The 27,522-nt window shown below is 40.7% G+C and overlaps 1 protein-coding gene across 3 annotated transcripts in view; it reads left to right on the top strand.

Annotated features, from left to right (window-relative positions):
* Positions 1-627: 627 nt before the first annotated feature.
* The window catches only part of INPP4B (inositol polyphosphate-4-phosphatase type II B), a 294,090-nt gene continuing 267,195 nt past the window's right edge, over positions 628-27,522 (top strand). Inside the window, exon 1 of one of the 3 annotated variants that reach the window (XM_048074997.2) lies at positions 628-1,008. The gene's annotated coding sequence lies outside the window, so the exon portion shown is untranslated. Of the gene's footprint in view, positions 1,009-19,820; positions 19,995-27,522 lie in introns of those variants that run through there. The other 2 variants (XM_048075001.2, XM_066996676.1) reach the window with 2 other exon arrangements.

Genomic DNA, 27,522 nt, shown 5'->3' with positions numbered 1-27,522 from the left:
TAATGCAGAGAGAGTTCCAGCAGGATTACTTGAAGTTTGAAATACAGGAATTTATCATCTAGCTACAAAAGAAACAAGCAAAAAACATTCATTATACGAAAACGGTTGTTTACTAGGACTCCTGCCTTGGCTCACATTGCCAATGGCCCCAAGGGCCGCGGGTGGGCTGCCCCGGGGCGGAGGCGGTGGGTACTTTGTGGGACCCCCTGGCTGCCAGAAAGGGGCGAACCCCGTCCCTCCACCCCAAACTTGAGGGGCTGGGGGATCCGCTCGCTGGCCCTGAGGGGTGTCCCCCTTCCCAGCTGTGGCAGGGGCAGTGCCTGACGCTGCCCCTCGGCTCCCCTCAGTGCCCGTGCGAGGGCTGCCTAGCCCGGGGGGGGAGGAGAGAGGAGGAGGAGGAGAAGAAGAAGAAGAAGAAGGGGGGCACTCAGCCGCCTGCCACCCCTGTCCCCCAGCGACCCCCGCCTGTCCCCCCGGGCCCAGCGGGCTTCTACCACCGCCCCTCAGCGGAGGCGGCCGCGGAGGCCGGGCTCCCTCTGGGCGGCGTGAGGTGAACGGCAAGCGGCGGCTTCTCCCTCCCACAGCCCAGCGCCGGGCTCGCCTCCTCCGGCGGCGGCGGCAGCAGCGGCGGGTCACCTCTGCGCGGCCGTGCCGTGCCGCTACCGAGCCCCCCAGGCAGCGGCAGAGGCGGGCCAGCCGGCCGGGAAGCCGGCGGCGTGCAGCGGTGACATTGGGAGGAGGAGACTCGCCCGAAGGCGGCGCCGCGGGGCAGGAGCGCCGGTGCCCGCGGCGGGCGGGAGCCGCGACTCGCCCTCGCTGTGGCGGCGGCGGCGGGGCGGGCGAGCCGGGCTCCCGGTGCCGAGGCGCCGAGCCCTCGGTTTCCTCCCGCTGCCGCCGCGCTGGAGGCTGCGGGCTATAAATAGCGGGCCGCCGGCCGCCACACGCACGCAGGCAGCGGCGGAAAGTGCCCCGCCGGGCGGCCCCCCCCTGCCGCCCGCCGCCAGCCAGGTAACGCCGCCGGGGGCGGGCCGGGCCGGGCGGGGCGCGGGCGCCGCTTCCTCCTCTCCCCGCCGGCTTCTGGGGTGCAGGGAGAGCTCCGGAGCCGGGCTCCGTGCCGCCGAAGTCCCTCCCTTTGCAAGTTTCTTAAGGTTACAGCCCGCCAGGCGTGCGGGGAGCCGGCGGAGGGCGAGGGAGCGCTCGTCGGGGGTGGCCGCCGCGCTGGGCGGGGGGCACCGGGGGCTGGGGCAGGGTGCGGAGCCGGGGCTGGGGGCAACTTCCCGGGGAGCGCCGCCGGGGAGCTCCGCGCCTCCTCCTCCTGCTGCCGCGGGCGGCTCTGCCCGCCCGGTGCCGCCGTGCCTGGCCTGGACCGGCAGCCCCGGTCCTCCGGGGAGGCGTTGGGGGCTCCGAGGGCGTAACTCGGGAGGGTTGTCCGCGGTGGTGGGGGTGCTGGGCGAGGGGCAGGCGCCGTAGGAGCCTCGAAGGGGTTAATTTTGGTCGAGCGGTTGAGCTACAGGGTACCCATCCCCATCTTGCGAATAACAGCGTCTGCTGAGGTGTGATGGAAACCCCAGGGAAGGTATTGCGGGGGAATAAGTTGGGCAGAGTTGGAACTTGAAATGCTGTCGGCCTGAAAAGAAAGGGACCGAGGGGTGGGAAGGAACGGCGTGTAATTTCTGAGCTGCGATCGAGCAGGGCGCTTGCTCTTTCCCCCAAAATAATACACAGATTTTTGAAGCGTGAACGGCAGAGCTTGTGCTTAGCTGTTTGCCAGGTGCCTAAAGCTAACCCAGTGCCTAATTCAAAAAAAATAAATAAATAATAAAGAGATAAATAATAATAGCACCAAATCTTTGTGGAGCTATGTTTTTATCTGTTGTGAAATTAATTCATCTAATGCTTTGCTTCCTCTTCACCAGAGGAATTGTTTACTTGTCCATTAATGATGCGTTAAAATATATATACCAAAATCAGGCCATATGTACGCCTTTTGAATCCAGCTTTGATTCTCAAAAATGAGACTAATTTTCAGTCTTCACTGGTTTACAGGCACCCTCTGTCTATATTTAAGAGATGTCTACATAGCAAAAACGATAAGGGAAAGCGTCTGTATTTCTCAGCCTGCATCAAGGCAGGAGTTTTTGTAAAGAATTGGCTATTAATAAAGCCTTATATTGAGATAAGTATTTTACAAGTGTGGTAGCCTTTGAAAGGGCAGTGTTTCATTCGATTTTTATTATGTGATGTTTTATTTTTTGTTATTAATTCTGAACTAGATTTAAAGAACTGTGGATATCCTAGGTTTTTGTCCTGTGCACCTGTATATTCAGTGGGGTTTGTGCATGTGAGTCCTCATTACTGGAACTATCCAAGCAGCACTGAATGCTGTTTGCTTCACACGTTCTGATAATTACACGAATATTAAAATACTAGTCACAAGGTTAATATGAGCAGAAATTAGTCCTGTGAGATTTTTACAGCTCTGATGACATTAGTGGGAGCGTGGGGCAGTGTTACTACTTTACAGTTCCTGTTCTTGCTTTTTTTTTCTTCATTTTGTTTCTCTTCATTTTTTTCCTCTGCTTTCTGACAGTGTTTCTACCGCGCTGAAGATTGAATCTTCTTTTAAACATCAAGCTTTTCTTTTGCTGGTTATTTTGGTCTTCCTAAGTCTTAGAGTTCCAGTTCTCCATGGGTTCTTCAAACCTTGTTAGTGCTGCCGATGTCTTTTGCCCTGGCCTCTCTGCACAGCCGTATCTGTGAGGCTGCCTTAGTTTTCAGACCAAAGAATTCTGCCTTCCTAGGGGTAAGGGATATTGCTCTGAGTGGTTTGACTGTTGCCTATTGGTTTGACTGTCGCCTCCTGGACATAGGAGGCTGGAAGGTAGTTGGCAGGTGAAATAACTGTTTGAATAGGCTTAGGCCTATATTCCCTAAGGGTTTTGACGAAAAGTAGTGGGATTGATATGTCTGATGAATTATTTAGGTTGTTACAGATAAGTATTTTTAGTGAAGGACTTGTGCACAGAAATACGAAAACAATACCTTTTGGACCTGTATAAAAGATAACTTGCAAAGAGAGGCAAGCGGGAAGGTGGGCAATTACTCCCAGCACTGACATCTCTTCACAATTTATGATAACTTGTATTAGTGTTCCTTAACTCTTGGGCAGTTAGATATTTTTCCCTTCGGTAATTTAAATTTTCACAAGCTTTGCAGTATGCCATGTGCTCTGTGACTGATGAAAATTTTTGGGAATGACTCGTTTGGTTCAAATAACTGCCTATTGATTATTTTTTTGTGTTATGTTCATATTTTGTTGTTACTGGTGATGAATGACAATTGTTATTAATCGCACTTTTGAGGAAGGATACCTTCTTCTAAAATCACCTGGATTGATATAAATCACATTCAATGAGATCCTCTTCCTTGGCTCTTAAAAAGAACTTGGAAATTCAAGACACGAAAATGGAGTGAGGGATGGAGCGGCGCTGAAGTTTCATCAGGGAGAGCTGGCGGCCCCAGCCTCACCAAGCACGTGGTTTTGCTTGCTGCTTGTCCAGGCTTTCGAGCCCTCCCCAGCTTCTTGATTTCACTTACAGACCTGTCAGTCTCTCTCCAGTTTTGTCCCAGATTCTATGTCTTGTCCTTCAGGAGCAGTCACAGTTGACTTTGCTGTTCCTGCCCTGAAGGAGTTTTTTTCTTAAGGGATGTCTAATTCTTCCTTAACTTTGCTAGATAAGGATCTGGTCAGTTAGCTTATCAGGCTGTTCTGGAGTTGGTAGTTGATTGGTTACAGAGAATCTGATCCAACCCTGAAAAGGCTGGCTGGATTGCACAAGGTTTGTATGTGGACTTTAGCTCATAAATGTCTTTGCAGTGATAGAGGACTTTAATTAGAAAGACTTGCTTGTCTTGATACAAAATCCAAGGTGGCAATACGAAAAAGGAGCTGAGGTTTGAATTTTGGTTTCTTGCTGTTTGGAAGCCTATGTTAAATGCTTGCAAGCTGAATGTTAAGAAGAGGAAAAAGTATAAATGAATGATGGAGGATTGTTTATTTTCTTCCCCATAATGTGCAAAGGTATATTCAGATAATTTGTCAGTTCCATTGCAGATCAATTCAGGGAGGAGTTTTTTTCCCCATTTCTTCTATCATCATAAATTAACTGAAGACAGGTGGAATCTCAAACAGCAAACAAGATTCATACAATGCATTGTGCAATAAAAATTGCTGTTAGGAGACAGGATACATTGCATTTCTTCCAAGTCTTGTGTACCTTTTTGGCAAGGTATACCAAGATAACATACTGACAAGTGAAGTGGGCATATTGCGCTACACATGGTATGTTTACTAATTTGTCTCAGGAGGGATTGAATAGAACAAATTGTGTTCCCTTACTCTGTAGATTTTTCAAGTTTACAATGATAACTTCACACTTTATCATTCTTACACCTTTCAGCAATGAGTTTTCAAATGTTAGATGTCAATATCTGCAGAGGTACAGCTTAAAAATGTAGAGCAATTTCTGCTTCCACGGTGTTTAACACTCAAGTTCTACAGAACTTGCCATCCTCCTGAATGCAGAAGAGATGGGGCAGGGGATATTTCTTTCATTTACAGTAGTTTCAAGTCTGTAGCTGCAGGGGAGGTTAATATTGATTTCCATAGATAGGGATCCTAATAGGCTTTTTGCCTCAGCCTAACAAACTAAGCCTCTTCCTCTTGTTGGTCTGTGAGTTTGCCTCGCAGGTTCATTTGGATTGTTTTTAGTCTTGAAGAAGGCTCTATTTAATGAGAATTCAGAAGACAACATAAGCTAAAGGTGCTTACTCAACATAGTATGTGTCAAGCATGGTAAACAGGATGCTGTTTATCAAGTTCGTTTCTTTGACAGGCTGAATTAGTACTCTGTTAGTATGTGCCATGGCATTAGAAACGAAAACTGTGTTTTCTTGGACTTTTTTTCTGCTCATTGTATATCTTTTTTTTCTATGAAATTTTACCCTGTGCTGCGACCTCAGAGAAAACTTGTTCTGAGTATGGTAGTAAAGTGAAACTGCTTTGTCTGACTGAGGAGCAGAATTATTTAACAGCGTTTTTCTCCTGACCTTTTCATATATACAAAACAAAAACACTTTCATTTTTATTGATTTGCTTAATTCTATTAGCTGTACACCTGCCAATGACAGTTTCTTGCTTGCTGCAAGAATGTGAATTTGGCAAATAGAGTGAAAAATCTTAATAAGAGGCCTTAAGAAGACCAGCTTTTCTTGTAATTATAAGGGGTAGATGTATAATGGAAAATTAAGAGAGAGAAACTCTTGTGGGAAATAAGCTTTTATTGTATTTTGACAGTTTTTCATGTACCATCAGGTTTTTGTATTGTTTAGTTATTCATAATCTGTGATCTTGGCACATTACAGCAATGCTAGTAGGATGCACTGTACTTAAGGTGCTTATTTCTGTTAAGAAAATGACTCAGAAACATGAAAATGGGTATAAATGTCTATGAGCTAAATGTGACTTGGTATCTTGTGTATTTACTGCTGTGCAAATGGAGCATTAACCAGAGCGCATCAACGCGCTGGTATTGTACAGCGTTTCTATTGCAGCTGTAACAGCGCGGCTTTGCCTGGGTTTTGTTTGCGTTGTGTATGTGTATACAGTTAAAGGCAAGTAGGAACTGAGCTTTATAGGATAAAATGATTTTCTCTGCTGTAGTGACGTAGTTGGAGTAAGTCTTTTTAATGAGTTGGTCCAGTTTACACCTTGGATGAAAACAGAATTTGTTAAACAGAATAGGAGCTACTCTATTAGATGTTGAGAATAAGGTTTCCTCTTTTAGTAGTTAAAAAACAAAACCAAAAAACCAAACCTTTCTGATTGATGAGAATTATCATAAATTTTCTAATTAATAATCAGGAAGTTGGAGTGCGTATGCGAAGTGCCCTCCAGCTTTAGCCAAGTGAGCCCCCTGCCAAATGCAGCTAGAGCGCGACACCACCTCTGGAACTTGTGTGTTGCTGTCTGTCACGATACCATTCGTGTGGCTTCTGTAGGACGGCCGCGTGACGTAGCCTCGCTGTGTTAGCTGGAAATGGCACTGTTGGCTCGGTGGGGGAAGCTGATCGTCAAGCCAACTTCCCCGCAGTCCTGCACAGCGGCCCGTTCCGCAAGAGCAGTGTGATCGACCTCATCAGGCAGTGATCCAGTGATTAAACCTTGGAGTAAAGGTACAGGGAGTAAATGATGAAGCAACACCTGGTTTAAAAAAATACATTGAAATAATCATTCTAAATCTAGACCTGCTATTGAGAAATACTGTTTAATTTCATCTGTAGTTTCTATAAAAGCACAGATACCAAACCTGTGTTAATTTAGTTTTCATTTGGGGAATCTACATGAAATGTTTTTCCAAATGAATCATATCTGATGATTATTTAGCCACCGAGTTGAAAATTTAAGTATATAATTTTACTTTGTTGCATTTCTAGGCTTTTTTTTTTTTTTTTTTTTTCTTTCCTGCTGCTGGTGTCAGATATCTTTTTAGGTTTTGGTCCTAGACACATGTTGTTTAAGCTGGTTATTGTAGTCTTATCCTTCCAGCAATTGATAGTTTCCAAGTAATAAAAACAAAAACGGTGTCTGCTATTTTTATGGAAGTTGTTTGGTTTTCAGTACCTGAGGTGCTCACGGTCTGCTGGAAGCTTGGAACATACGAGGACAGTCTACGCTAGGTGGCAGTGCAAAATACGAAGAAGCTACAAGTCATTTGGATTCTTAAACCCAGCAGAAGCTACCCCTCGCGTGGCTCACTTTGTAGCTCTGCATGTTTTTGCTGCATGTACTCTTGTAAAATATAAAGTCACTTATTTTTCACTGTCTAAATTTGTCTTGAGTTTACTTTGTTCAACTAAAAGAATATGTTTATGCAGCTACTGTAAGCTCACCGACATATTGTAAATGCAGTCTAGAGTTTAATCTTTGTTAACTTGCTTGTGCGTTATTTTTTGCTTAGGCAAATCAGGTGTATAATTTGAAAGTGTCGAGTATTTTAAAACCAGGGCAAAAGCATCAACTGATGAAACTGTTCAATAGATGAGACTTCATTTTGATATTTGGTATCTCTGTTAGAGCTATTAATCATTTACATAGAAAAACCTAGCAAGGATATATTTTTTTAATTATTATTTTTTCATAAAACAAATTTAATTGTCCATAATCTCCAGGGTAAATTACTGATGGCTAATTGCAGGTACTGTTACAGTTTATTGCCTATCCTGTACAGAAAGTATCTGGATGTGTGTGAAATTACATATATAAAACCAATCACTGTGATGCCAGTCATCTTTAAATGGTACGATGTATTTGACTCAAAAAGCCAAAATGTCTCTTAATGTTATTCAAGCATTACAGGGGGTTTTCAGTGAGAATGGGGGGTTAGGACTGATGCTTCGGAGCAAAATGCATCCTCTGTTAGTGTACCTTAGAGTGCTTTCCAAGTTTCCTTGAGCATTGTCTGATAAATTCGGATCAAGGTGGAGAAAAGAATGTTTACAAGAAACTTTTAAGTCAGTTTTTGTACTGTCAAGATGTGATAGCCTAGAGATACATTTCCTCACCGAAGCATAAAAAGCAAGAGGGATCAGAGGACCCAACCTGTAAAGGTTCTGTGCAACTGTTCAACTTCTTTGTTATATATTTGCAAGTAAAATTAGAAAGCAGTCTGATGTAACACCATGAAAGCTTTACATTTTAATAAATTGGATTTTCTTTCTCTGACAAAAAAGAGAAGCCTAGTCACAATAGTGTCTTTGGAACTGCGTACTGGAAAAAGCAAGCTGTCCACGTGCTGGGATTATTCAGCATACTCTGGCTGTCAAAATATACATGTAAACATATGTAGCACTTTGCACTAAAATTAATCAGTAATTGATCTGGTGGCAAATTAGGCAGACTGTAAATATAATTCATGAGATGCTGAATATGTTTGAGGAAGTATTATCAGAAGTGGGGATTTAGTGACATAGTGCCTTCTTTTAAGTAGAAGATAGAAAAGTACTATAAAACAGTAACGCTTCCCTTTTCTTGCTTTGCTGCTGCTACTATAATGCTTTTCACATAAGAAAACATCAGGTACCACCTGTACCTGTATTATCAGTATTTTGTAGATGATGTGCAGGATTCACCAGCAGAAAAAGCAGATGTTCCAATAACCCCGTGCTTGGAGTCATACTGCATATGTGTATATGGGTCTTTGAGGGACACAGGGAGTAGTGCCCCCAAACTTTTATGTAGTCTTTTTAAAAATTCAACTTTAACTTGCATCTTTCATTCGTTGCGGTGAAGGAAACTTTGTGTAATGTCTCCTTGGCAGCTTGGAGTCTTAGTTGTCGCTTGAACTCCAAGTGTAAGCGTAGGTACCAAACCTCAGTTCTGATCTGTTTGGCTCAGCAAACAGAATTATTTTTTTTTGGTTGGTTTTCATCAACATTCTTATTGGAATGGCAAGCTGTGGCAAACTTGCACAAAGGAAAAAGCATGCTAAACATCAGGGTATGCAAAATAATAATAAAAAAAAAGTTGTGGGTGCTTATATTAATGTGAATAGGAGTTTTCCTACAATTTATAGCTGAAGACTGGCCTAAAGAAGCACGGGAACCTGACAAAAGCATTCTGTGAAGTTATCAACTGACTCACAGGGTGAAAGGAATACAGACGCTGAAGCAAGATTAAATGGCAGTCTTTGAAATTTATTTTAAACCTGTATAAAAAGTATTCCAGAAATAAACTGTCTGATGCCGTGTCCAATGCTCTCACCTCCAACCGTGATCATGGGAAACTGAAATCCCTTTGTCCCGTTTGCTATAAAGACTGAGGAGGCTTGATCTGTGCAGGTGTGACGGTCTCAGTCCTGGTTGCTTTTTTCTGGTGTATGTAATGTAATTTTTAAAAATATATTTTAGCCTGAAGGACCGTCACCAGGATTGCAGGTATACTTATTCTGGGCTAGCACTGGGCTATAGTTTGAGGTCCACCCGTTTATTCTCTAAAATGTTGCTCCCGAGAACGAGCCTCATGGCTGTTGAACTGCTGTAGATGCTACTGTGTGCGTCCTGCCCATTAGCATGCTGTGTGATCAAAAACACATCAGGCTGCCAAAGTACCCCTTTAAGTTTATTCTTCTTGCTAAAGTGATGTTACAAGGGAGGTAGATTTTTTTTTTTTAATTTCCACTTTTTGTCTGTTTGACTGTAGGTACATCTTTCTTCTCTGTTACCTGTGGTCATTGGTGCAAAGTGGAGGAAATAGTAATCCTGCAAAGGAGGGGCCAAGTCCCAGATTAACGTAAGCAAGCAGAGGCTCAGGAGCTCCGGGGAACAAATCCCTTCTCTCCTGGGGAGAGGGGAAGAAGGGAAGCCAACCTACCTCAAGTTCTGCACCTGTGCTTCTAGTACAGCCAAACCTTGCACAGGTCTTCCAGGTGGTAGCATTTGTCAGCTATTTCATTTAAACAGATCTGAGGGTTGTTAAGGAACATGTTACAACTGTTTCCATGTTACTAGGAGAGGATACATTTATAATAATTATTTAAAATACCTAAATCAGCATGTGCTCATCTTCTTGAGCAGATTGTCCTAGAGTTATCTATGAATATTTATTAAGATTTATATCAACAAGCAAACATAAAATAATTGTGCTCTTTTTTCAAAGGAAAAATTATGGTTACTCGTTTCCAGTTTGCTGAAATAACCTTACCAGTCAATTTTGGTACGTTACAGTGGAATGACATACTTGAGCATTTTGCCTGAAGCAGTGATCTACTTTTTTCTCCTCTATCTGATCCACTTCATCAAAACAAACGTAGTTCAGGTAAAGTGGGATTTTACTTGAGGTTTGTGGCTGCATCTTTTTGTTAATAATAATAAAAAATGCATAACTCTGTCTTCATGAACTGTTCCAGTTCAGGGGGAAAGTAAAAACAACAACGAAAACACAAACGTATGTGACTTTGGACTATTTTATTTAAAGTACTCTTTTATTTAAAATACTGGTGAAGATCTAGCCCACGCCTGTGGGAATTTGTGTTCTTGTCAGATACCTTTTCAGTTCTGAAAAACATCAGCTTTGAGGGTCTATTTTTGTGTTCTGAAAGAGCAATGTCTCCCACTATAGTTTGAAGGTTAAGGCAGAAATATTTTATTAAAATCCAATTATGAAGTGCAAGAATACTGAAAATATAGCAGAAGATGTATTTTTAGGCAATTTTAAAAGACAATACCAGCCAGTCAGTTATGACCCTAGTTTTTCATCTCTGTATTTGGAGCAGCATTTCAGCTTTACATCCGGATGATTTGTTGGTTCTGCTGTGGGATATAACTCAAAAGAGCCTTTGTTGTACAGTCAGCAATGTCACACATCTCTCACCTCCCCGAAGTGATGGGAGCCGGTTCTGACCCTGTTTGCGGTGCTGTAAGTTCACTGACGCTTGTAGAAGCACTCTGAGATCTTGGCCTTTGGTTTTGTTTTCCAAAAGAGTTTTCAGTTTCTTAGGTTAGTTTAAAAAATTATTAGTAATGTCACCCCTCTGGTGTTGATTCTGGGAATGCACAGAAGGGACAGGATAGTCAGAGGGAGACAGCAGTGCTGGTACCTTGGAAGCAAGCATGGGATCCCATCTTGAAAACCCTCTTTGGGCTGAGGCTCAGACTTGTGTGTAGGTCAAACGTACTCACACCTCGACAGGAGAGGTAAGATGACTCTCTGTGGGAATGACAGCGAGGAACTGGAGGAGAGCTTGTGTCTGCAGAGCAGGCAACCTGTGGGGAGCTGTAAAAAGGTTGTTTAGTCCCTGTGTGTGTTGAGAGTACTTCAGTGCTTCCCAGGGGATGACGAGCTTGCTGCTTCCTCATGTTTGCTTGTGAGACCGATTCCCTTGGTGAGGAGGGAATGCGACAGAGTGCGTTTGGGTCATGGAGGGTCTCTGGTGTCTTTAGTTTGGATTTGTGAGGATCTGGCAAAAAACATTTTTGGTTCTCTTTTACTGTTTACGTTAGTGACAATAATGTTCCCTATTCTTTATGTTTTGCATTGTTCGTACAACGTGAAACACGGAAATCAGGCTTTCTTATCTGTTGGCTTCTTTTGCCTGCCCAGGGAGGTGTCCTGGCTTCGCAAGGTCTCTAATGCCTCCTTCCTGGACGCCTAATGGTAAGCTTTCAGATCAGGACTTTGAAATTGTTCTGCAGTGGTAGTCCTGGTGGTTATCTGGGAGATGAAAAGACTCGGGTTAGTTCTAATTTGTTCATAATAACTCGTTTGTTTCAAGTGTGAAGGAAGATGCAATGTAAGTTGTATTTAGAACTACTGTCGGCCAAGTGGACCTTGGACTAATTTGAAATCTATTCCCATGTACTGTTCAGCTCTTAGATTTTATTTATTTTTTTAATGAAAGGTGCACATGGTTATTTTTGGAATTTAATAAGAACTACTCAGCGTGTCTGTGTTCATTAGTGAAGAAAGCTGTGGTATGTCACAGTCTTTGAGTTAACTTGTTCTCTCTTAATACAGTCAGTGATACTGGTTTGTGTTGTTTTTTTCACAAGTGCTGATCTTTCAGCTTGTTCTATTTCTGTTCAAGTAATGTTGTCTCCATTCTATCCCAGTGAAGGATATTCATAGCTTTCAGACCTAGTTGTCATCATTCCCAAGCTGCTTACAGGACCAGACAGTGTAAGCCAGGACCTGGAGTTGAGGTGGGAGTTGAGTGCAACTTGCCCTGCTCTTCGTGGTAGGATTGTCTGCATCTGACAGTTGATAGAATCAAGCCACTAAATCAAAATTCAGATCTTGTAGTATCTATATGTAGGAAGTGTCTGTATATGAGTGTAGGTCATAGACTGCAGTGGACCAGGTAAATACAGTATAAATAAATTTAAACTATATATTTGAAATTAAGACTGCTGTAATCCATTGACCTAAATATGATCATACGTGAGGGGGATAGAAAGTGCAAGTACCTGACAGAGACAGACAGACAAATAATACTTTGTTTGCTATGCCACACAAAAAAGAAATGCCTTAAAAGAATTACTAGGCAAGGAGGAGATAATTAAACCATCAAACACAGGGAATTTCATGGCCATTGTGGGTAAACAACTCTGGCTGCTCCAGGCAAGGGACCAACTTAATTAAAAAAAAAAGAAAAAAAAGAAAAAAAATCTAATTTAGTCAACCCTTTTCTCAATGAAATATGTTGGAAAACCATTAGTCTTTCTACAGAGATTAACACTGCCTACGAGTGCAACAGAGTTTAGAAAGAGAATGTTCTGGACGTTCTTTGGCATTACTTTAAAAATGTATAAACAGTATGTTACTCAAAAGTTATTTTTTATCTTTACTAGCTGGTGCTTTGTTCCTTTTTTCATCATAAAATATTTAACTTACTTGTCCTTTTCTAAATAAGGAGAAAGTGGAGATCTGTAGCAAGGACTGCGTTCTCTTTTTGATTCTGGAGATAGCAGTGTTGTTTACTGGAAGATAAATAACTTATGATGTGTCTACTAGTACTTACTAGGTAGTCCACAGGTGAAAAACTACCTTTTCTCTCAGTTGCTCTTGATGATATATAGCTAATTAAACTTGTTTTTTTTTTTTTTCTCAGTTCTACCAGTATCTCTAACAGAATACATTTTTCTTGAAGAAAAAAGCCTTATCTCATTTATGGATAATGGTAGATGTAATGAAATAGGGACTGTTAGAAAATATGCTTAGCTATTTAAAAATGAAGGGGGGGAAAACCCTCAAAACTCTTTTGTATTAATTGATTTATCTAGTTACAGCAGCCGATGGAGTGTGTGTTTGTTTATATACTGCTCCTGTGGTTTTAAATGCAGGAAAGGAGAGCAGGGAGGAGAGGCAGGGGGGATTTTGAAGATCTGTATGCAGAGCGTAGTCTCAGTAGGTATGATTCCAGGTCCAGGGCTGTTTAACACTGAAAATATTCAAAGAAATTCACAGATTATTAAAAACCTGTTTTTTTGGGGGCTGGCCTCTGGATAATGTCTGAGTGAGCTGGAGCAGTACATCATCTTGTGCAATCAAACGGTTCGCACTGGGTTACCCAATTCATGATGGTGTGGATGCTGCCTTGGCTGCGAGCCTTGCCCTGTCAGTTATTGCTCTGCCACTCGAACGTATTCATTAGCCCATGAGAAGCCTGTGCAGATGGCAATGCCTGGATTGTCCATGGAAACCCTCAGTTGCTCGAGTAAAGATGAGTGTTGGTGCAAGTTGGTGAGGCTGGGCTGGAACGAGGGCTGCTAAATCTAAAACTTTAAAATCACCATTAACCTAAAATCAAAATGAATCAATGTAATATTTTAAGCCTTCATTCTGAAATATTTCTACTTGTGCTTGGCTTCCTAATTTGTTACTGAATGTATGATGTGATATTTGCAAATAGTAGCGTTACTTTAAAAAATTGCTGTTACTGGTATATTTAGATGCATTAGTCACTGACTTTTACTATAGTTGGGAAGAAGTTAGAGCTTAGCAGTCCAGGCTCATATGGAGTGCTCATGTATAAATGAATGTATTTAAAGGGCACCAAGGGAGAAAATGCAGGCATGCCAGGGATACCTGTGAAACCAAAAGGAAGAAATCAACGTTGTCATGAGAAACGCCTACCGCTCACAATAAATTAGCAGTATGTAATGAGTTTTCCTGTTTTGTCTAGTTGTACTACGGCCTCGTGCCTCTGACATGATATTGTAAATGCTTTGAATTGGACTGTGTGCCGGTGTTTATCTTTGAGCTCAGTGGGGCAGTGATTTTTGATAATAGCAGCTAGGTTCAGCTTCCATTTCATGTTATTACGAGGAAGTTATTTAATCCATTTTTTATTTTTGCAAGTAATTTTACAATATTACTTTCAGTTGGGAATTTAGCACTTAAAATGTGAATATTCTTAATGTTAAGAGTAATATTAAGGACCATTAATATTTAATTCAGTGTTATAAGAAATAGCATATGATCATTTTTGCAAATGAGGTAGGTAAGAAATCTCTCATAATGCCATAATTTTGGTGCTTATTGATTGCTCCCTGCTTAATGAGTAGAGCATGACGTCTTCCTTTTTATGTGTCTGCCAGAAGTTAGATTACATTGGAACTAAATAAACACTAAATCACAGTGAATTCAGATTGAGACCCATATTTGTTGATTTTTAAATTACCTTAATCCTGAGAAAATTGAAAGTTCTCATCTGTGTCAGTGCTACAGTGAGCTCTGGACTGGCACGGTTCTTAATTCTGCACTAGTGTGTCCCTGGCACTTGATATTTTACAGCTCTGTTCCTCATTTGTAGAAGTAGGACATCGGGTGACAGTCATCTTCTTCGATGTATGTTCCTAAGAACGTCACCCTGCAGAGCAGTTTGCTGGTCATAGTTGGTGACCAAACTAGAACAGAAGGTTCAGATCAGACCAAGAAATTGACCCTGATTAAGGTCTTCAGTTTTAAATCTTTATCTATATTAAGAACAGAACAGATTGGTGGTTTTCAGACCAAGTCTTGCTGTTATTGTTTAAATATCTGTGTTTAAAAAAGATTTCTGGCAAGGTTTCTTGTTCCCTTACTGAGGTGCAGGGGCTCTCCTATTTGTGCTCTTAGCTTCTTACCAGTCCACTTTGCTATTCTTTAGCTTAGTCGAGACACAGCATCACTAAGAATTATTTAATGATGTGGTTAAAACTATGTATTACCATATCATGAAATCGTATGTTCAGCTGTGCTAACCTGCATTTCTTCTTTCTTTTTTGTTTCTTTAAAAGTGGTGTTTTTTGTCTTAATGTTTTTCTTCACACTAATGCAGTGTTGTTCTTCACACTAAATACAGGAAGGTTAATTACTTTCCTTTCAACACAGAAATACAGAGTTTCTGGCTGGAAAACATTTAGTGGAATAAGTAAAACCTTGCTTTAGATACAGCCTTTTAGAGAGTTTCTATCTTCATATGGAAGAAAATGCCATGTTTACCTGGGAGAGTTTTGGGAATAGTGTGGATAGAGTCATTGTTCTAATTGGGAATGGTGGAAATCTGGCCTCATGGAAAGGAAGATTAGGTAGTGCTTTAATGACAGCCAGAGATAATTGAATTTACAGGTAAGTATGAAGGATCAGGATGAGAGTTGTTACTAAGGATGGCAAGAGTGGGCACTAACAGCTTGGAAAGCTGGAGGTTAAGTGATAGTCCCTTTGCTCCTTTTGTTGTCTTTTTTCTTCCTTAGTTTTTGAGCCTGTTTTTCTGACAAACGTTATTCATTCAGTCCTGAGAAAAGGAAGCTGAAAATTTTGAAGTGTAGTTGTGTATGCTGTTTGAGGAAATAGTATGAAAAGTAACAAAGTTTATCTAAAAAGTCTTATCGTATGTCTTTGTCTCCTGTTTTGAAGGTGGTGATGATTAAAAAATAAAACAATTGATAGCAGAAATCTTTGGGCAGTTTGAGAAACTCTGAGACCAGAAAAATTAGAAATGACAGGAATGCTGGGAGAACAATTGAAAAGATGACATTTCTGTATTTCTCCTAGTCTCTTTGGTTTTCCTTGTAACACTTAAGTTCAGCTTACTTCAGGGCATGGCAGATAGCTGCTATCTTTTTTTAAATTTTCTTTTAAAAACATGGAGTCCAGACGGGCATGACCAAGCAAAAAAAAACCCCTCAGCTGTATATCTAAAGTAGTCTTTGTTTTCACATTACATTCACATGCATGTGTAGATGTGACATTCAAATAAATGTAAAATAAAGCATTATAAAAATAAGTTTTCAAATAGAATGCAGCTTATTTGGATAGTCCACGAATGAGTTGCCTCATGACTATCAAAAACCTTGTGCAAGCCATAATCAAAATGCTAGTTACAAGAAAAAAATCCGGTTGCCTGGAAGAGAACAGGAAGTGATTGTAATTTCTCGATCCACCACAAGAATAAGTAAAATTAATTATGTAACCTTAATCTATGAAACTAAGAGTGATCCCTTATCCTGCTGGAACAGGATGATTGATAAGAAGGCACTTGGACAGTAGGAATGTTTATCGGTATATCATTTGCTACATGGAAAGAGTGCTTTGTTCTTTCAACAGATGAGAATTGGATCATCAATTGGCCATCAGAAGTCTTGGAAATGTATGCTGTAGACAGGCAAGAAATAAAAGGCTAATGGATAAAAGTAGAAGTGGAGTGCTTTCAGTTTTTTCTTCCTTTATAGGCTTACAGAGCAACAAATCCAATGTCAGACTTTTTTTTTTTTTAATTATTATTCTTAAATGCAGGTTGGTTGCCCTGTATCCACCTAGTGGATCCAGTAATCCAGTGTCATGAAAAGGTGCTAAAAAGTTCCTCGTTTGTACGGTTAATATTCTTTTATCTCTTCTTACCAGGGAGACAAAAAGTAAGACAAAGAAGCAAGCAAAGCCTTCCCAGGTAGTATTGGGTTCCCTCATATGGACTAAGAGTGGTAAGAGTATTCTGTAATCACCTGATAAAAGGCAGTACAGCACTGGGCTGGAATCTGCGTGCTCCTGCCAGCAGCCACTGGTGCTCTTCCCTTCCTGCTCTTTAATTTCCAGCAAAGGAAGGGGGCAGAATTGGTTCTGTGGAACTCAGTCCCCTGATGACAGAAAAAGAGGCAAATTATAGTTTTCTGGGCCAACAGGCTAGGGGCCAAAACTTACTGTTGTATTTTTTAACCACTTTTTACTGTGATTTTTTCGTTGTTTAGTTTTAGTATGCAAATTACCAGTCAAGTCTATTAATTGTTTTATCAGCATCCATGGAAATGAAATTAAATGGGAGAAAATGCAGCTGTCAGTTGGAGCTGTGTTCAGATAATGACTGTAAAATCTGACCTCAAGCAAGGACTCTTTCTATTTACTTTCCTATGGGTAATAGATTTGATGGAAGCATTTTAGTATGGTAACATTTCAGAATTTTGACATCTATTTAAATAGATATGGACTACATGCTTGGATCTGTATTTGGCCTTTCACTTAACCTGAAGACTTATAAATGCAAACAAAACAAATGAACAAAGCATTCAGTGAAGTCATCTTGAATGATGCCTGTCATGTGGGAAAACAGCAAACTGACTGCCATACCTGTGGCAAACATCATGAGACCTAGGGGAGACAGCCTCAGCTATGGCCAGGTATGTTGTAGTATGACATGATTACTGTAAATACATATTAGTTGGCAAGCTATCTTTTCAGTGTTTTTGCATTTTGAGTGTTCTGGTTTAGATGAATTAGGCAGCAATGAATACTGCTGATGCGTCTTTGAATGTCTGAAATGTCCTAGAACAGTTTTCCCCCATCTCTGTTGTATGGCAGCTGATGACACAGCTGTCTTGGTGTGACAAGTCAGTCTGGCACTGCTGAAGCCAGAGCTCAGGGCTCTGGGCTCAGGGCCCTCAGGGTTCTTTGTCTGTTAACTAAATAGATCTGAAGTACAGTGCTGGATCTGGGGAACGTGGAGGATGGGGCTGTTACATTTCTCTGGGCTCGGTTGGGATTGTTCAAATTTATATTTGTTTTGTGCTGCTGCCTCACAGTCTCTGTGCTGCTTGGATTAGTCAAGCTGTAAGGTACTTTAGGTAAATTGCTTCTGTTGTGCTCAGACTGGCTTCCAGCACCCCTCTGCCTGGTGTAAAGGGGGATGTAGGACCATTTTGTTGCTGAGAAGAGGGTTTGGTTTACTACTCTCCAAGTTAGAGCTTCTTTAAAGGAGTAGCCCGTATACTGTCAAGGTTTCATCCTTTATTTTGAGCTGTAGATATGCAGAAGCCTTTTCTTTCTTGGCATGGTGATGACTCCATGAAAGCTCTTAGGCTGCTTGCATTGTGTATATGTATTTTTGATCTCCTTACTGCTGAGAATACATAATACACAATTCAATGTACTCCCCAGACTTTGCTTCAGCACTGAAAGAATACTTAACTCACAATTTGAGTTTTAATTATTTCTTGAAACGTAAGTGAAATGGTAGCTCACCTCAGCATGAGGTGCTCTACTGAGAATGTGAATTTAATTAAGAAATTTTCTCAAAGTTAACTTCAGTTTTTCTGTAAATGAAAGCTTTTAATAAAATTTCTGACTGATTCTCCATAGTGGTTTTTATGTTCTCTATCAACAATACTTAGATCTAAGTTTTAATCTGGGGAAAAAAAATCAGTGAATTGATCAGTTGTTGCTTTTTGCTCCTTTGTCCATTCAGCTCAGTTTGATTTCTGCTGGTAGCAGCAGTAGAATGGACGGAGCAGGGAAATAAATTGCTGGTTCTGCATGTCTCCTGACCAAAGTGTTTGTTCATTAGTTATTCCATTCTTCTTTTCCTTCTAGTCAGGGCAGTCTGTGCAGAAATGAATCTCTTCAAAGTGAGCGAATATACCATTTATAGTGCCATTTTCATCCAGGAAATGGAAAATTACTTCTTCTGGGGAAGGCACTAGCATTCAGACTCATTTCTAATGTCTTTGCAACTCTAAGAAAATAAATGCGCCAAGCTGTCAAACCTGTAATCGCTGTCCAAGAACTAGGTGATTGTTCTCAGGCCCAGCGTGTAGAATCAGAAATTTGTCCATTTGAAAAGAAGTCCTGTGAGTAAGCAGAGGTCTCTTGTTTAAAAATTGACTAAGTATATAATCGACCTTTCTAATATATCAAATGTTTGCTCCACAAATATGCTATGAATTGGCTGATTAAATCCTATTTCAGTCTTTGCTTTCAGGAGCCCCCTCTGCCTCTTCCCAGTTAACCAAAATGTGTACAGTGGAAATATGTGGTGTAAGAGAAGCAGACCTGGACTGAAGTTGTACAGCCATTGATTAGTCGAGTTATCAGTCACTGAAAAGCAAAGCATTTGCAAGATCAGTAGTACCCATCTGTCTGTCTGCCAGGGCTTGTTTTATCTACCAAGGTGATGAGAAATAGTAGAGAAATGGGAATGCAGAGCCACCTTGTAAAGACTTCTGCTGAGGAATGGAAAGCACAACAGGATGGCAGCAGGCTGTAGTTAGCCACGTCTAGTCTGTAATCAGACTCGGTGGGGCAGATTAGGTGTTCTCATAGAGGGAACATGACTGGAGAAGATTGGCAGGAGAAAACAACACAGATACCGATGTGACTGGGCTTAGAAAATCAGTATTCCAACTGGACAGAGGAATGTGTTTTGTTCTTGAATGCTTTGATTAAATTTTAGGCTAAGAAGTAAAACAAAACTGTCCTCTAGACATGGCACTGATTCCTTTCAGATTTTAGGCAATGGCTTATTTGCATACATTTATCTACTTGATTATGTGTTTTCAATTTGCTTAATGGTGGTGATCAGCTATGCTATTACAAGAATTAATCCCATCAGGAGTGGTCTTTCAAGTATGGAGAACCATAACCTTCAGGGATTATGATTCATCCGTGTTTAAAAGAACCATTCAGGCATTAAACCCAAGTTTTATTACTGAACATCCTGAGATCCCTGCCCCCTGGCTTAGTACAGGGGGATATGAAACAGCAGTAGAGAGCAGGCAATGAGCTCTGCTGTGTCGTGCCAAAGTGACTGGAGAAGTTACTGCCTGGGTTTGTTGGGTTGTTGGTGTAGGGCAGCAGATGCAAACGATGATCTGGCTCTTCAGCTACTGTTGGTCTCAGCCAGGTATTCTAGTTTGTGTTGGTAACAGGGCTCATTTGTGTCGAATTGCAGATATTGAGGATCAGCATATCTTGATTTCTGCCCCCAGTTTGTTGTGGGGGTGCTGTAGTCTGTAAGCAGGGAGGGGGTTTAGCTAGGGGTGCTGATGCTCTTCCCTGTTAGAGTGGCAGGACAGAGTGAGTATGTATTGTGTACTTAGCAGAAAATAAGTTATAGGGAAGAGGGAAAGAGAAGAAGTGGTCAACTCAGCACTGGTTTCTTCAAGTCAGTGTTGTGGCATACTCAATTTAGGTAAGGTAGTTGGGTGTAATTGTTTTGCCTTTAAAAGTAATTCTTGTCTATTATGTAGTAAGTTGCGCTACTGTTTGTCTTGTTTCTGTGCTCAGGCTGGTCCTGACTCATAGAAGGGAAGCTTTGAGAGGTATCCAAAAGCCATTTGGCCTTATAGAGTGGCCATGATTAGAACATAGGTTCTATGTCATGTAGCAGCCTAAAGAGGATTATAGCAAATGTGTTGTCAGTATCAGTGAGGTTTCCTATAGAGTGAGAAATCTGATTTAGTTTAAGGTAACTATAAAAAGACTGTTAATAGTGTGTATGTTCATTCTTCATCTATACAAATCCTGTGAAAATAACTGTAGGCGTCCATTACTGCTGCTTGTTAGATTTGTTTGGTACATGCTTCTGGTTACACAATGCCTGGTAGCTTTGTGTTTTCCCTGTGCCTTTTTTTTTTCTCATTTTTTTCCTTCTTTCTTATTTCCCCACAAATCAAAAAGTCCCATAATATATAAGTTTTGGCCTTTTCTACATCTACAGAGCTGTGGGAAGGAGAGCATTGTTTGGAGGTTCTCACTTGAATCAGATTTTCTGAAATGAAGAGTTTTTCAAGCTTTTTAAGGCATAATTCATGAACTTCTGACCACCATTGTCTTAGCTGTAACTTATTTTAAGTAGAGGAGACCACAACCTCATTAGTCAACATCACTACATTAATGTCATCTATAGAAGAGTGAAACTGTTTTGGCTCAGAGTTCTGGCATTGTAGCAGTAAGTGAAAAATATTATTTGTGATTATGGCAAAGGAAGGTAAGTATGCATGGGGGCACTCACATTTATTTGCCCTTTGTGTTGTAACCAGGTGAGGGTAATGTGAAGAGCGCCATGCTTACAAAGCTATTTTTGCTGTGCTGCTCTTATAGCTTTATAAGAGCTTTATAAGCTTTATATGCTGCCTTATAGCTTCTTGTTCTGGTTTTGCCTTTTACTACAGTCTAGAGAAGTGAAGACATGCAACAGTAGTGGCTCACCACCACTTGCTTGAAGATGACCTGGCTTTTGTTGTTGTTCGAAGACCCTTTTAGTAGTGTTGAGACATACCTGCCTAAGGGAAGAATTCTACTGTGGGAGGTCAGAGTCACTGCTTTCAGCAGTTCACCTAACTGGGTGTTGGTTCAGCATCTACTGGTTACTGTTGGGAATTGCCAGTGTTTTTTTTTCCAGACTGTTAAAGGGCATCATCAACTAGCCTTAAAGGGGATAGGGAGCTATGTATCTGCAATCCAGACCATGATAGTTGTCCTCTGTTTACTATATTCCCTTTTAAGTCATGTAGCAGAGTAAGTAATTAACAAGTTATGTCAATCTTTTCTATTTATTTACACTTCTTCTTGAAGATAGCACAAGTCTAGAAACAGCATAGTTGCAGCAGCAGAGAAAACATGGGTGGTTTTTATTTTAGGCGAGTCGTCAAATTGTATATGTATTTGATTGGGGTTTATTTAAAATGAAACAAAAAAGAATCCAAAAGAAAACCCAATCCTCTCTTGGTCTCTTGCTTTTCCAGGTTTCCTTCTAATCTTATTCTTCTCCAGTTTGTTGAAAGTTTGCAGGCTTTCTCCTAAATATGCAAAATACCTAACAGTGTACTACAAGATAAATTATTCTGTATTTCTAGTAACTTAAGATACATTAATGAATTAACTTGGACGTAATGCTGTGCTCACTTCCTACTCTAACAAGAACTCTTTCTGTGAAGTAGTTTGTTACCCTTCTAGTAATATTTATTTATGGCTTATGTTTTTTCCACTTTGAAGTGTATCGTATTGTTGAAACCATTAAAACTGCTTTGTATTGCCAAAGATCCAGTAATATCATACAAGATTTGTTACTTACTGATAATTCTTTTCTGTTTTGATTGAGTTTTATAGCTTGCATACTAGCACTGAATAACAAAAGCCTGTGTTTCTTTCCAAATAAAATTTCACTTAATATTGTGCAGTGATAAATAGCTTTTTTTTTTTTTTCCCCAAGTGTGTGTTCTTGGGTCACAGACAGCAGTGGTAATATTTATTTCTGATATATTGGAGTCCAATTGATGCAAGACTCAATGTTGGTTTTTACATCTTGTAAAATACTAGGATGTTAAGACTCCTTATAGTCACATAGGAATATGTTGGTTTAGCCTGGTCCTGTGTGGTTTTGTGATGAGTAGATACGTAATTGGACATCTGCTGCAAAGGCAATCTGGAGTTGTCTGTTCCTTGCTTTCTGATTCTCAAAACGTAGGACGTATGGATTTGTACATATGGGATTTGCAAAAATAACCCCTCCATTCTCTCTGTTTATTAATTTTTCCTAGGAGCTCTTTGGTAGTATGATGACAGCACTGAGCTAATATCTCTTCTTACCTGTTCTTTTATTTTGGGACTAGCTTGTCTTTTTCTTCTCCTTTTTAACAGCAGAAGTTGATGCCTTAGTATTTCCTCTCCTTTGCTGAGGATATACCAATCTCTTATTCTCTGTAGGCTGTGGTAGAAAATGCCATAATACATATTTACAAAACTGCTGAAGTCATTAGGAAATAGAACACTTTACATGTAATCCTCATTAGCTTCTACACATTTACATTTCAGACTTAATCTCCTGGCGCAAGGACCATTTGTACTTGAGTAGTTTGGTCGGTGTTTTTAAAAATATATACAATTGATAAAAAGCAGGTTTGTAGGTTCCTATTGTGTCTGAAAAAATACAGACGCAATCAGGCATACTGAGAGATACCTGCTGTCTAATCCCTAGCTAAATCCAGAAGGATTTTTTCAGTCATTCATCTAGTACTACCCAAAAGTCCTATCAGTGAGTTGGTCTTTTAATCCCAGGTGGATTAATTTATATATCACGTGTTTATATAACCTGCTAATCCTTCATATGATCAATACTACTTCAGGTTTTCTGTAGAACTTTCTTTAACCCTTTGAATCCGTGTATGGAAGTTCTGTGCTGACTGTCACTTAACATGTCCTATACCTGCATCAGTGAACTAAATTTGAGTACATAACAAATATGGATAGCGAATTGGTAGCAGCTTGAGCACAATGTCTGGGTGGAACTTCCATCACTTTTTAATTTTTGTGAAATACAGGGTACCGACTTGGTCTGCAGCGTAATCCCAAAGTTGCAGCAAGTTGCAGCTAGATTTAAAAAAAAAGTAGTTAATTGAATAAAAAGGAATCAGTGAAGATAGTTATGACTAGTAGTTGGCTTACCTCTGTATTAAAAATATAGTCAGTATGTGGGCTAATCAAGCTGTATTGAAAATACTAAGATGCTTAAGAATGACAGGAGGCAAGGTTGCTTGTAAGAAGTTGAATAAGCATATATACATTCAAGCAGATGAGGCAAGACTAGCCAAGCTGTCGTTTGCTGTAAAAAAAAAAATTTGGAAGCCAAATGTAAATTACTGTAGGATTATTGTTTTAACTTTTTTAAAAATCTAGTACTAGACGTATCTGATTCTGTTATAAGTAAATTATTTAGGCTTTGTCAAGGTGAAATATCTATGGCTTAGATTGTGCCTGACTTTAAATAACTGTGCAGGAAAAAATGAGGTTGAGTAGGCAAGAAATGGGGTTAGGTCAATGCTTGCGGTAGGGTCAGACTTCCTTGAAGGAGTGGGTTGATGGCAGAGAAGTGCCCTAGGACAATTTATGGTGAACCCTTGCAGCCGGTGTGGTACAAGCTGTGTTCCCTCTTCAGTTAGTAGTCAATACAGCATTTCTGTACTGCCGGGTGAAGTGGTGACTGAGTTTCATTTCAATTTTATAAGGGTAAGTGGCTTTTTTCCTGCCACACTTCAAAAGATGCAACTGTAATTTTGGTTTTATAGTTTTAACCTTCTGTGATACAGTCTGGACCCAGAGACCAGGCTCACTGTTTTAAATAGTCTGGCTTGAAGCTTTGTGATAAAGCAGTCTGCTTATATTTGACTTTCCAGCATGAATATGAAGCTTGAACCGGGAAAATGATCAAGTAGTAAAATGTCCATAAACTCTGATTTATGGACCACCAGATGTACTTTGGTATTGGATCCACATGGTATTTTGGTAGTGTAGCCATTTGCATCTTCTCTGTATGTGATGTCAATTGCTGGTAAAACCAAACTTGAACTGTTACGGTTCTGTATAACCACTTCCTTACTTGCTCTCTCCCATGTTTTTAACAAATCATACAGTAATAGAAAGAAGAAAACTGTACCAGCTGCTGTTTTGTCTGTTCTCCCATTGCTGTAATGCAATAAAGGAAAAGATTCCAAGGGGAGATGCCACTTCTCCTTGTTTAACAGCATTTGACTTTTAAACTCTTAGTACTGAGGTTATGGGAGGAGCATGTAAAATGAAGGAAAACATTTGTACTTGAAATATGTGTAAGTACCCTTTGTTCTTCCTAATAAAAACACGAAGATTAAATATCTTCAGAAAATGCATGCTTACAAGATTTACTGTTCTTCTCATAGAAGAAAACGTTATCATCTCATGAATAGTTCTTAGGAAATTAGTGTCCTGTCATAACTTTCTGCGCTTTAAGCAAAGCATCTTGCAGATAGTTTAATCTCAAAGAATTAAGTGTCACATGAACTGGTTAGAAATCTGTCAAGTATACTGAACGATAGTGTCTACTTGCATTAACTTTTTTCTGTTTCCTGCCATAAGAAACTGCAGCGTTCGGTCTTTGCAGCCTGTTTGCTGTGTGTGCTTATTTCACATTCTCTTTTAGTAAGTAGAGCTTGTTTTTCTCTCAATATGAACATCTCCAAGTGACAGAGATGGTGCTAGCTATTGTTTCTTATTCTAAATTACTTCTGACTTCATTTCGCATGTGAGGAGTATGGAAGTATAGATTTGTGGCTGCTGCTTTCACGCTTTGTCATGATTTTCTTCATCGTTGCTTAAGAAAAGTGACAAGCTACTATTTGAGACTCAGAGCTTTCTTACCATGGTAGTACCCTTGCAGCTCTTTAAGTTAACTGTGTTGTTTTGCTTGAATGTATAACTAAAATCTCTTGCATTTCTGAGTGACTAAACCTTTTTCAAGCTTGAATGTTTTCTGACTTCGGTTTCTAACAGGACACTTGGTTTTCCTGTTTCTAGAGGAGTATGTTTAGTAACTTTAAAAAGAGAATATTTAGGAAAACGCAAGGCAGGTTTATTTCTGTGAGATAGTCCTTTTTGCTTATGGTTAGAAGATCAGTCACTGGAAATTCCATATAACAGGAGGTGGTGAAGGTAATAACGTACTTCATCTTAATGGAGGAAAGGTGAAAGAAGCATCGAGTCGCTTCTCAAAGCCTGCTGTCATGGCTTAACCCAGCAGGCAGCTGAGCCCCACACAGCTTGTTCACTCTCCCCAGGTGGGAGAGAATCAGAAAGGTAGAAGTGCCAGAACTCAGGGGTTGAGATCAAGACAGCTTACTAGGTAGAGCAAAAGCTGCACATGCAAGCAAAGCAAGGAATCCACTCGCTGCTTCCCATCGGCAGGAGGTGTTCAGCCACGTCCAGGCCAGCAGGGCTCAACATCACACGTAACGGTTCCTTGGGAAGACCAACGCCGTCACTCCCAACGTCCCCCTTCCTCCTCCCCTAGCCCAGCTGCTGTTGCTGAGCACGATGGCACACGGCGTGGGACATCCCTCTGGGCAGCCTGGCCCAGCTGTCCCGGCTGCGTCCCCTCCCGGCTCCCGGTGCCTCCTCGCTGGCCGGGCAGCACGAGAGGCAGCGAAGTCCTTGGCTCCGTGTGAGCCCTGCTCTGCAACAGCTGAAACAGCCGTGGGTTATCACCCCTATTCTCATCAAAAATCCAAAACACAGCGTTGTGTGAGCCTGTACAAAGAAAATTAACTCTGTCTCAGCCAAAACAATGACATCTGCTAACCTATTTTGTTTCATGCATCACTTTGTCATGGGTTGACAAAAAAACATACGGGCTGGAGGTCACGTAACTTTGATGTTTTGGAGGAGTGGAGAGATGAGGTCGCTTACATTTGCAAGTTTAGAGATGTGCTAGAAAAAGACTTGCATGGTAAAGCCACATCAATGTAACGTGTGGTTAGTATATCAGTGGAAGCTCATGGCTCTAAAAGGCAGAAGAAAAGTCCAGCTAATGGGAGATAATTAGGAGATGCATATTAGTGACCCTCCAGACAGTGGAGATCCTTTTTGGAAGGGTCCACTGGGCTTGCAGAAGACGCTTAGCTGTGTGGAGGCTCACTTGGTTATGAAAAGAGTTTTTGCAGGCCTTGGAGGACAAGAGCAGTGGGGCAGCAGAATAATCAAGTCGTGGATTACTCCAGAACTAGTCCTACAGAAAGGATTTGGCAATTTTGACCATTTGAAGTTCATCTACCACAAGAGACGTCTTTTAAAAGAATAGCTCAAATTGAAATCCCTAGAGAAACAGCTTTTTGGTGTTGAGAGTCTGTGCCATTGCTGCAGAAGAAGTTTGAACTGTGCAATATGATAGAGATTTGCATAATGCCCATGATGTTTTTTCTTTAAAGTCTATATTGAAAGAGTTAGGCAACCCAGGATAGCACAGCAAATAGTGGTGTAGCTGTGTAGAACAGCAGACAATTACTAGAATAAAAGTTAAGTTCAATAAATACTTATGAAAATCATTGTTGGGAAATATAACGAGCGATTACAGCTATGCCAGCTTTGAATGCAGTTAAGGCTGTGTCACCTGAAGTGCAAACAAAGCTGAAACACTTTTGTGCAAATACCAGGAGCTTGGGGTATAAAATGGAGTAATTTGAATTGCAGAATATAAACTGGATATCACAGCCATAAGATCATAGCATAGCAGTCATGATGGAACATGAATATTGAAGGCTATGACCTTTTCAGGAAAGCTAGAAATAGAGGTTATTGAATAGCACTATAATACGTGATGCATTACTCTAATAATTCAGAGACGGTCTAAGTGAAACAGAAGCTACTTAGACTGATAGAAGTTTAGTGAGAAGTGGTGGAGGTATTACTAGATTTCTGTGATAGATGCAGAGCTGGATCTGGGGAGAGAAAGCTAGAATGTGAAGATTAAAATTACAGGGTGTATTGTAAGAGACTAACTTGACAAATATCAACCGGAGAACAAATAATGGTGGGTAGGGCCAAGATACTGTTGCTGCAAGGTCTAATAAATGTTGAAGCTAAGAACAGGTGAGGTGGGTTTTGAATACTGTGATTTCAACTCTGACTTTGTATAGTTTGAGTATTTCATGTGGTTTTGGTCCTTTGTGTTTCCCCGAGAGGAGAGTTCAAGTGGGACTGGTTCAGGGAAGGATCAGGAGGACTGGAAAGCATAGCCTACAGGGGAAGAGTGAAATAATTCAACTACTTGGCTTGCTTTGACTCTTACAGTAAAGTGAAGAAAACCTAAATGTAAGTTGAAGGTCACTGTTGGCATAATAATGGGGATAATTTGAACATTAAGATGCTTAGCTGGGAAATCAAAAAGGTTTTTGCCATTAAAGTAGCCAGGTGCT

The sequence above is a fragment of the Anser cygnoides genome, chromosome 4, assembly GCF_040182565.1.
Source record: "Anser cygnoides isolate HZ-2024a breed goose chromosome 4, Taihu_goose_T2T_genome, whole genome shotgun sequence".
Classification (NCBI taxonomy): domain Eukaryota; kingdom Metazoa; phylum Chordata; class Aves; order Anseriformes; family Anatidae; genus Anser; species Anser cygnoides.
Note: the sequence above shows the minus strand (reverse complement) of the source record. Positions and strands in the feature narration are given on the sequence as shown.